Source organism: Hordeum vulgare, chromosome 1H (assembly GCF_904849725.1).
Source record: "Hordeum vulgare subsp. vulgare chromosome 1H, MorexV3_pseudomolecules_assembly, whole genome shotgun sequence".
NCBI classification, from domain to species: Eukaryota; Viridiplantae; Streptophyta; class Magnoliopsida; order Poales; family Poaceae; genus Hordeum; species Hordeum vulgare.
Window position 1 is genome coordinate 472,297,007 of NC_058518.1, and position 9,023 is coordinate 472,306,029.

Sequence of the window (9,023 nt, forward strand, 5' to 3'; positions counted from 1 at the left end):
TTTTGCGGTCTCAAAAAGAGCTAGCGAGATACCACCTATTCAAATTGCTTCATGCTTGTATTGATTGAAGTGTTGGTATTTGAAACTCTTTATTATTTGCTCGTTAGCTGATTATGCCATTGATATTAGTATACCGTGACACCTTTGTGTCATTTGCTTATGTGGTTAACTTGTGACCTTGCTGAAATTCTGGTTATGAGTTAGACATAGTTGCAACAACAAGATCAAACAGAGTTTGTCGAAGTTTTTCTTTCTCTCTCAGTTTGTCAACTGAGTTGCTTGAGGACAAACAAGGTTTTAAGTTTGGGGGAGTTGATACGTCTCCATCGTATCTACTTTTCCAAACTCTTTTGCCCTTGTTTTGGAATCTAATTTGCATGATTTGAATGGAACTAAACTGGACTGACGTTGTTTTCAGCAGAATTGCCTTGGTGTTATTTTTGTGCAGAAATCAAAGTTCTCCAAACGTCCTGAAAATTTACGGGGAGCAGTTTTGGAAAATAAGAAAAATATCTGCGCCAAGTTCCACCTCAGGGGGTGGGCCAGTGGGCCACAAGCCCCTGCTCCGCCACCACCCCCTGGTGGCGGTGGGCAGGCTTGTGGGGCCCACAGGCACCTGCCGCCCCCAACTCCAGCTCTATAAGTTGCCTTTCGTCCCAGAAAAAATAAAAAGAGAAGTTTTCGTCGCGTTTTCGATAGTGAGGCGCCGCTACCACCTATTCTTCATCTGGAGGGCAGATCTGGAGTCCGTCTTGGGCACCAGAGAGGGGAAATCGTCGCCATCGTCATCATCAACCTTCTTCCCTCTCCAATTCCATGAAGCTCTTCGTCGTTCGTGAGTAATCTATTCGTAGGCTCGCTGGGCGGTGATGAGTAGGATGAGATCTATCATGTAATCGAGTTAGTTTTGATGTGGATTGATCCCTAGTATCCACTATGTTCTGAGATTGATGTTGCTACTACTTTGCCATGGTTAATGCTTGTCACTAGGGCCCGAGTGCCATGATTTCAGATCTGAAATTATTATGTTGTCACCAATATATGTGTGTTTTAGATCCGATCTTGCAAGTTGTAGTTACCTACTATGTGTTATGATCCGGCAACCCCGGAGTGACAATAACCGGAACCACTCCCGGTGATGACCATAGTTTGAGGAGTTCAGGTGTTCACCAAGTGCTAATGCGTTGGTCCGATTCTTTATTAAAAGGAGAATCTTAATATCCCGTAGTTTCCTTTTGGAACCCGCTGCCACGGGAGGGATGGACAATAGATGTCATGCAAGTTCTTTTCCCTTTGCACGTATGACGACACACGGAAGGCCGGAGAATTGCTCTTTCATAACAAGATTCAGCAAAGCGGCATTGATTTCGTATGACTCCACACTAGTGGCGGGAGCAATCGGAGTACTAATAAAATCATTATTATTAGTATTCGAGGAGTCGTAAAGTTTGGTGTTTTCATTCATGGTGACTTCGGCAAGCAATCAAGCACACAAGCAAACAAAGAGCAGCGAGGAAAAAGGGCGAACGAAAAGGCGAACGGAAAAGGCAAATTGTGAAGTGGGGGAGAGGAAAACGAGAGGCAACTGGCAAACAAAGTAAATGCAAGAGATGAGTTTGCGACACCTACTTGGATGAGTTCTTGACTTGATCTTCCTCCCCGGCATCGGCGCCAGAAATTCTTCTGCTATCCCTAGCAACGGTGCCACAAATTGACACGTTGACGGAGACTGGGCTTGCGTTGGTTTTTCCCTTGAAGAGGAAAGGGTGATTTAGCACAGGAGCATTAAGTATTTCCCTCAATTGGAGAACCAAGGTATCGATCCAGAAGGAGGGTCTCGTCAAGTCCAGAGTACCTGCGCAAACACAAACAAGCTTGCACCCAATGCTTCAAAGGGGTTGTCAATCCCTTCAAGATTGTTTGCAAAGTGAGATCTGAAGGCGGAAAGTGCAACAAAGTAAAAGGTATAAGGCTGAAAATATGGTGTGGAGTAGACCTGGGGGCCATAGTGTTCACTAGAGGCTTCTCTCAAAATAGCAAGTATTACGGTGGGTGAACAAATTACTGCCGAGCAATTGATAGAACCGGGCAAAGTCATGATGATATCTAAGGCAATGATCATACATATAGGCATCACGTCCGAGACAAGTAGACCGATACTTTCTGCATCTACTACTATTACTCCACACATCGACCGCTATCCAGCATGCATCTAGTGTATTGAGTTCATGACGAACAGAGTAACGCCTTAAGCAAGATGACATGATGTAGAGGCATAATTTCAAACCAATGATGAAAACCCCATCTTTTTACCCTTGATAGCAACAACATGATGCGTGCCTCGCTACCCCCTCTGTCACTGGGTGAGGTCACCGCACGGTATGAACCCAAAACCAAGCACTTCGCCCATTGCAAGAATCATAGATCTAGTTGGCCAGACAAAACCCACAACTCGAAGAGAATTACAAGGATATCAAATCATGCATAAGAGAGATCAGAAGAAACTCAAATAAGATTCATAGATAATCTGATCATAAATCCACAATTCATCGGATCTCGACAAACACACCACAAAAGAAGATTACATCGGATAGATCTCCATGAAGATCATGGAGAACTTTGTATTGAAGATCCAAGAGAGAGAAGAAGCCATCTAGTTACTAGCTATGGACCCGTAGGTCTATGGTGAACTACTCACGCATCATCTTGAGAGGTCATGGTGTTGATGAAGAAGCCCTCCGTGTCCGAATCCCCCCCTCCGACAGGGCACCAGAACGTGCCCCAGATGGGATCTTGCGGAGACAGAAGCTTGCGGCGGCGAAAAAGTACTTTCGATGATCTCCTGATTTTTTTGGGATTTTTAGGGATATATAGGCGCAACCCCTAGGGCAGAGGGTGCCCAGGGGGCCCACAAGCCTGTGGGCCGCGGCATCCCCCCTGGTTGGGGGTGGGGGCTTGTGGGGCCTCTGAGGCTCCCCTGCCTTGGCTCTCAAGCTTCCCGATCTTCTTCCGTTACAGAAAAAATCTTTTCGAGGATTTTCTTCCGTTTGGACTCTGTTTCAAAATCTCCTCTGAAAGGGGTCAAAAACATGGAAAAAACAGGAACTAGCACTTGGTACTGAGTTAATAAGTTAGTCCCAAAAAATATATAAAGGGCATGCAAAACATCCAAAGTCTGACAAGATAATAGCATGAAACCATCAAAAATTATAGATGCGTTGGAGACGTATCAATCGCCGCCGTCGCTGCGTGGCCGACCCCGCGGTCACCGCGGGCGCTCCGCGGCTTCTTGGGCCTCGCCGGCTACTACCGGAAGTACATCCGGGACTTCGGCCTCATCGTCGCGCCACTGACCCGTCTCCTTCGACGCGACGCCTCCTCCTGGGGCGAGGAGGCGATTACGACATTCGAGGCTCTCCAGCGGGTGCTCACGATGGGACCCGTCATCCAAATGTCGGACTTCGATATGCCGTTTGGGGTGGACTACGATGCCTCTGGCATCGGCTTCGGTGCCGTCCTCCACCAGGGAGAGGGACCGCTCGCCTTCTTCAGCCGCCCCTTCGCCGCTCGCCATGAGAGGCTCGCGGCCTACGAGCGCGAGCTTATTGGGCTGGTTCAGGCGGTGCGCCACTGGCGGCCTTATCTTTGGGGTCGGTCGTTCTGTGTGCGCACGGACCACTACAACCTCAAGTTCTTGCTAGACCAGCGCCTCTCCACCGTCCCGCAGCACCAGTAGATCAGCAAGCTCTTCGGCTTCGACTTCACCGTCGAGTACCGCCCCGGTCGTCTCAACACGGTCGCCGACGTCTTGTCCCGCCGCGACACTAAGGATGTCGCGGACGACGTCGCCACGGCTGGCACTATCATGTGCATCCGCTCCGGGCCATCTTTCACCTTCATCGACGACATTCGCCGGGCAACTTCAACGGCCGCGGACGCGCAGGGCCTACGCCAGCGCCTTGAAGTCGGCGAGCTGGCAGCGCCCTGGCGCCTAGACGAGGGGCTGCTCCTCCATGGCCGCCGCATCTTCGTGCCCGACCATGGCGACCTGCGCCACCAGGTCCTGATCTTGGCGCACTCTGCAGGGCACGAGGGCGTCCAGAAGACTCTCCATCGTCTTCGTGCTGATTTTTACATCCCCGGTGATGGCACGCTGGTCCACGAACGTGCGTGACGTGCGAGCGGAACAAGACGGAGACACTACGACCCGCGGGTCTACTGCAGCAGCTGGACGAACCCTCCCAGGTGTTGGCGGATATTTCCATGGACTTCATCGAGGGCCTTCCCAAGGTGGGCGGCAAGTCCGTCATCCTCACGGTGGTTGACCGCTTCTCCAAGTGCGCGCACTTCATCGCCCTGGGTCATCCATTGTGGCGCGGGCCTTCTTCGACGGCATCGTCCGCCTCCACGGTTTTCCTTCGTCCATCGTCAACGATCGTATTCCCGTGTTCACGGGACATGTCTGGTGGGATCTCTTTCGACTAGCGGGCGTGAATCTACGCATGAGCACGGCGTTATACCCTCAGACGGACGGCTAATCCGAGGTGGTCAACAAGGTGATTGCCATGTACCTGTGCTGTGTTACTGGTGATTGTCCACGAGCTTGGGTGAAGTGGTTGGTGTGGGCGGAGTACTGCTACAACACCTCCTATCACTCCGCCCTGCACACCACGTCTTTCGAGGTGGTCTACGGGCGCCCACCTCCGACGATGCTCCCTTACGAGCATGGGACGGCTCGGTCCGAGATGGCGGGCGACTTACTCCGCACCCGCGACGACATTCTGGCTGAGGCGCGCCAGCGTCTTCTCCAAGCACAGCAGCTGGCCCGGAAGTACTACGATGCTCATCAACGCGAGGCGGAGTTCGCGGTGGGCGATTGGGTGTGGCTGCGCCTCCTCCACAGGACCACACAGTCTCTGGACCCGCGCTCCAAGCGCAAATTGGGACCTGGTTACGCCGGTCCCTTTCGTGTGCTGGAGCATGTCGGCGCACTCGCATACCGCTTGGAGCTGCCAGCTGGTTCTCGCCTCCACGACGTCTTCCATGTCGGCTTACTGAAAGCCTACCGCGGGGACCCTCCTGCAGCGATGCCGGCCCTTCCTCCTACTTCGGATGGCCGCCTCCTTCCAGCTCCCGCGCAGGTGGCGAAGGTGCTGCACGCGCAGCAGCGCCGCGGCGTCTTGCATGTCTTGGTACAGTGGGCCGGTCTGCTAGAGGAGGAAGCGACTTGGGAGAAGCTCGACGATTTCCGCCAGCAGTTTTCAAATGTTCAACTCGAGGACGAGCTGTTTGAGAAGGCGGGGAGAGATGTTATGATCGGTACGACGTACCAACGAAGGAGGCCCAATGGGCAAGGTTAGTTACGGGCTTAGCCCAAGTTATCTTAGATATCTTAGAGTCCAAGTTATATTAGAGTCCAAGTTATCTTAGTTATCTTAGAGTCCAAGTTATTGAGATTATATAAACAGATGTAAACAGTTATTTTAGAATGAAGCAATAAGACAATTCTATTGCCCGGCTCCTAGAGGAGCCGGAACCCTAACCCTAGCCGCCCTACCCTAGCCGCCTCTCTCTCTCTCTCGCAGCGACGGCGCCCGGCCGCCGACGCCTGCGTCCCCAGCCGCGTCGGCCGCACTTCCAGCCGTACAACCTACGCCCGAGACCTGGTAGAACCCTAGCCTCTACCAGAACTCAACTGAACTGTTGTGCCACCGTAGTATGTTGTGCCATACGACTTTATACAGTTCCTACAGTGTTTGCAACTCTGCTCGTCGCACCGCGGCCTCCCTCTGACCTCCACACCTCCACATCCATGAGCAACTCCCTCGCCTGCTTCTGCTGCGCCGGCAGGGCCGTCGGCGGCAGCGCCAAGAGCCGCCGCCGCCACGTCGCGCCGGCCACGTTGCCCTACGACGTGGGGCTCGACCACTCCTTCTGCTACGTGCGCCCCGACAAGCTGCCCCCGACCCACTTCTACTACTCCGCCGCGGCCGACGACGGGGCCCTGCTGGTTCCCAACGCCAGGATTTAGGGATTATTAGGCCACCATGTTCCCTGCTGCCCGACGACTTCACCGCATCCTCGGGGTTCGAGAGCTCCAAGTCTCCCGCGCACGGTCTCGCAACACCAACCGCGACGAAGGGCGGATTCCCCTGTGCAACCCCACCCCGTGTGCAACCGACGACCAGATCGACCGGATCAATCCCGCCCAATCCATCATCTCCGCAAGGGGGAGTAAGAGAGTGGAATCACATGAGTTATCGGGCGCCAATGCCGGCGCCGGCACGGATCCGCCCTTCGTCGCGTGGGATTGAGCTCGCAAGATCCGCCCTTTGTCGCGCGGGATTGAGCTCGCGGGATTCGCCTTCGTCGCGAGGGATTACGCTCAAAGGCAAGGCGTGGGTGAGGAATGGGGAATCGTGGCTAGTAAAAAAAATGTTGAAATTTGAACGGTTCCCACACTCTGCGTTTAAACGGTGTGCGGTCACTCGCGATGAGGGTAGCCGTACGATCTTTTACGCGAATCATGACGAGCCGCCGAGCCGCCGCACGGAAAGCCCACGGTGCGGCGCTTCTGGTTAGAATTTCCCCATATTGTTTGGTAGTTGGCCTATATGAGTTTGCGGGCTAGATTGTTTGGTAATAGACCTATACGAGTTGGCCCACAAACCAACATTGTTTGGTAGTGGCCCTATAGGCACGTTGTTTCCTGGTTTTACATCGATTTTTGAGAGCTATTAGAAGCTTCTGACAGTTTTTCATACTTTTTATCTTTTTCTAAATTCAATTTTTGAATTTTGTAAACATTTTAATGTTGGTGGATATACTGAAAAATTTATGAACAATTTTAAGTGTGTGTTAAAAAATGAATATTTTGTACATCCGCAAACCTTTCTCAAATTCCCAATTTTCTAAATCAATGATTGGTTCAAATTCAAAAATATTTTTTAGGATTCATGAACATTTTCTAAAATTCATGAACCTTTTCCAAATTCATGTTATTTTTGAACTCGTTAACTTTTTAAAATATGTAAAAAAGGGTTCCAATTTTGTTTTTTCAAGCAATTTGTTTTAAAAAAATAGCTAGTATGATTATATGTGGTGCAAGGAAAGGCTATTGGGCTTTGCCATGCACACAATAGCAGCATTTTGCTTCTTACGACACAAAATAGGAAGGCCCAATCTCTCCCATAAATGCTATGTCTCGCTTATAGCTAGATTAGCAACTGTCCCATAAAAGTTTTCGTGTAAAGTGTGCATATGTGGGCCGGCCCAATAGTGTGTACTCATTTCGTTCATTGGTGTGTCGTTCGTTGATATGTTCCTACCATAGTGTTCTAGAAGAATTGTGCTACACCCACGAAGGGCTACGTGATTGGGGCTTATGTAATGAGGTGTCAATTGTTAATTGGAGGTTAGTGGGCTGGCTGGCCCACCCTAAAATTCGGTGGGGGTGGTTAGTTAGCAGATAGACCACTTATTGCATTCCCTCGATCTATATTTTGAGAGGACGAATGATCTTTCCATTTTTCTTATCCTTCTCATTGTACTGTCTAGAACCTTCTTATGAGGATTTCTCTTTTGAAGCCGATCTTGATTCACTTGTCGTCGATGTGCCACTCTAATGAGAAGTAATTGCTTCTTGTGAGAAAGATTAGATCCACTTCTTCTTCTCCTTGGAAGCCCAAATGCTGTTATTATACTCCGTATTGCTTTCTCCATCTCCATCATCCGTTCGGTTAAGGCATTCTAGTTCATAATGTCCAATAATACCACAAGAGTCAAAAAAGAATGTCATTCTTTCATATTAGAGGTCAAAGTACTCATCCACCTTGTTATCCTCGAGAGTAATATGCATCTACAAAGGCTTGTCAATGGGGATTTTGATGAGTGATATTTTTACACCCATTATTGGTACTAATGACTTATGAATGCAAAGGATTCTACAAATAATCTCTTTATTACGAATTTATAGGAAATGGACTACAAATGGACTAAATCAAGTCAAAACACGGAAAGGAGCAAAGGAGGAGATAGAGGGAATCAACAAGAGGCGCCAGAGCAAAAGACACGTTCCATACGACTACGACCGCTCATATGAGCGTTCCTATGGCATGGTAACCGAGGCAGCTCATCCACCTGAATAACTTTTATAAATGGGACTTAGCGAAATGTCAACAGAACATCGCACATCGCACAAGTCGTCGACAACATAGTCATATTCATTCCCTTCATCAACCCTAGCCACCGTCATCTCATCTCCATAGCCACCACCACCACCATAGTCCATCTCCCTCTAGTTCATACTTGTAATTGTGCATCGCACAAGGCAACCATTGTAAGACATATTTGCAATCAATCACTCCTCAAGATGTGCTCTTCAATGTTTTCTTCATGTGATCTGACCTCCAGTGTGAGTAGTTCGGTAAGGTATGGGTCGATGCTTAGGCCTTGCAACCCAGTGTATTTGTTGTGGGGATCAATGTAAGAGCTTTGAATTAACGTCCCGTATGTGTGACATAAAATTGTTTCATACATATCTCTTGTCTTGTCTGCGTTCTTCATCCCTCAGGTACTCAGGACCACACAGAGCGAGCCACAGTGAGGCTAGGAACAAGAAGAATGTGAAGTGTTATTTTGAACACCAACGATAGAAGGATTTAATATGGTAACACGCATCCAATCCTTAGGGATTCAAGAGGTGTAATGATTAAGAACCCAAAGCTCTTGTCTAATTATTATAATCTTAATTATCGATGCAACCCTGCGTGGCGGATAGGGCGCGTAGTAGGACAACTGATTTTTTATGCAGGACTCGTAACAGTCAAGATGTTATTTGGACACATCCCTCACTTCGGTTCATAACAAGCACATCTCGATGGATGACTTCTAGCGCGCAAATCAACCCTATCTAGTCCCAACACAAATACATCTTTATAGGCATTAAGACCTCAATACGAGTACCTTCTTCCTATTATGAGTGTTACATCACTACTAGCTTGATTGATCCGGTCAAAACCTGA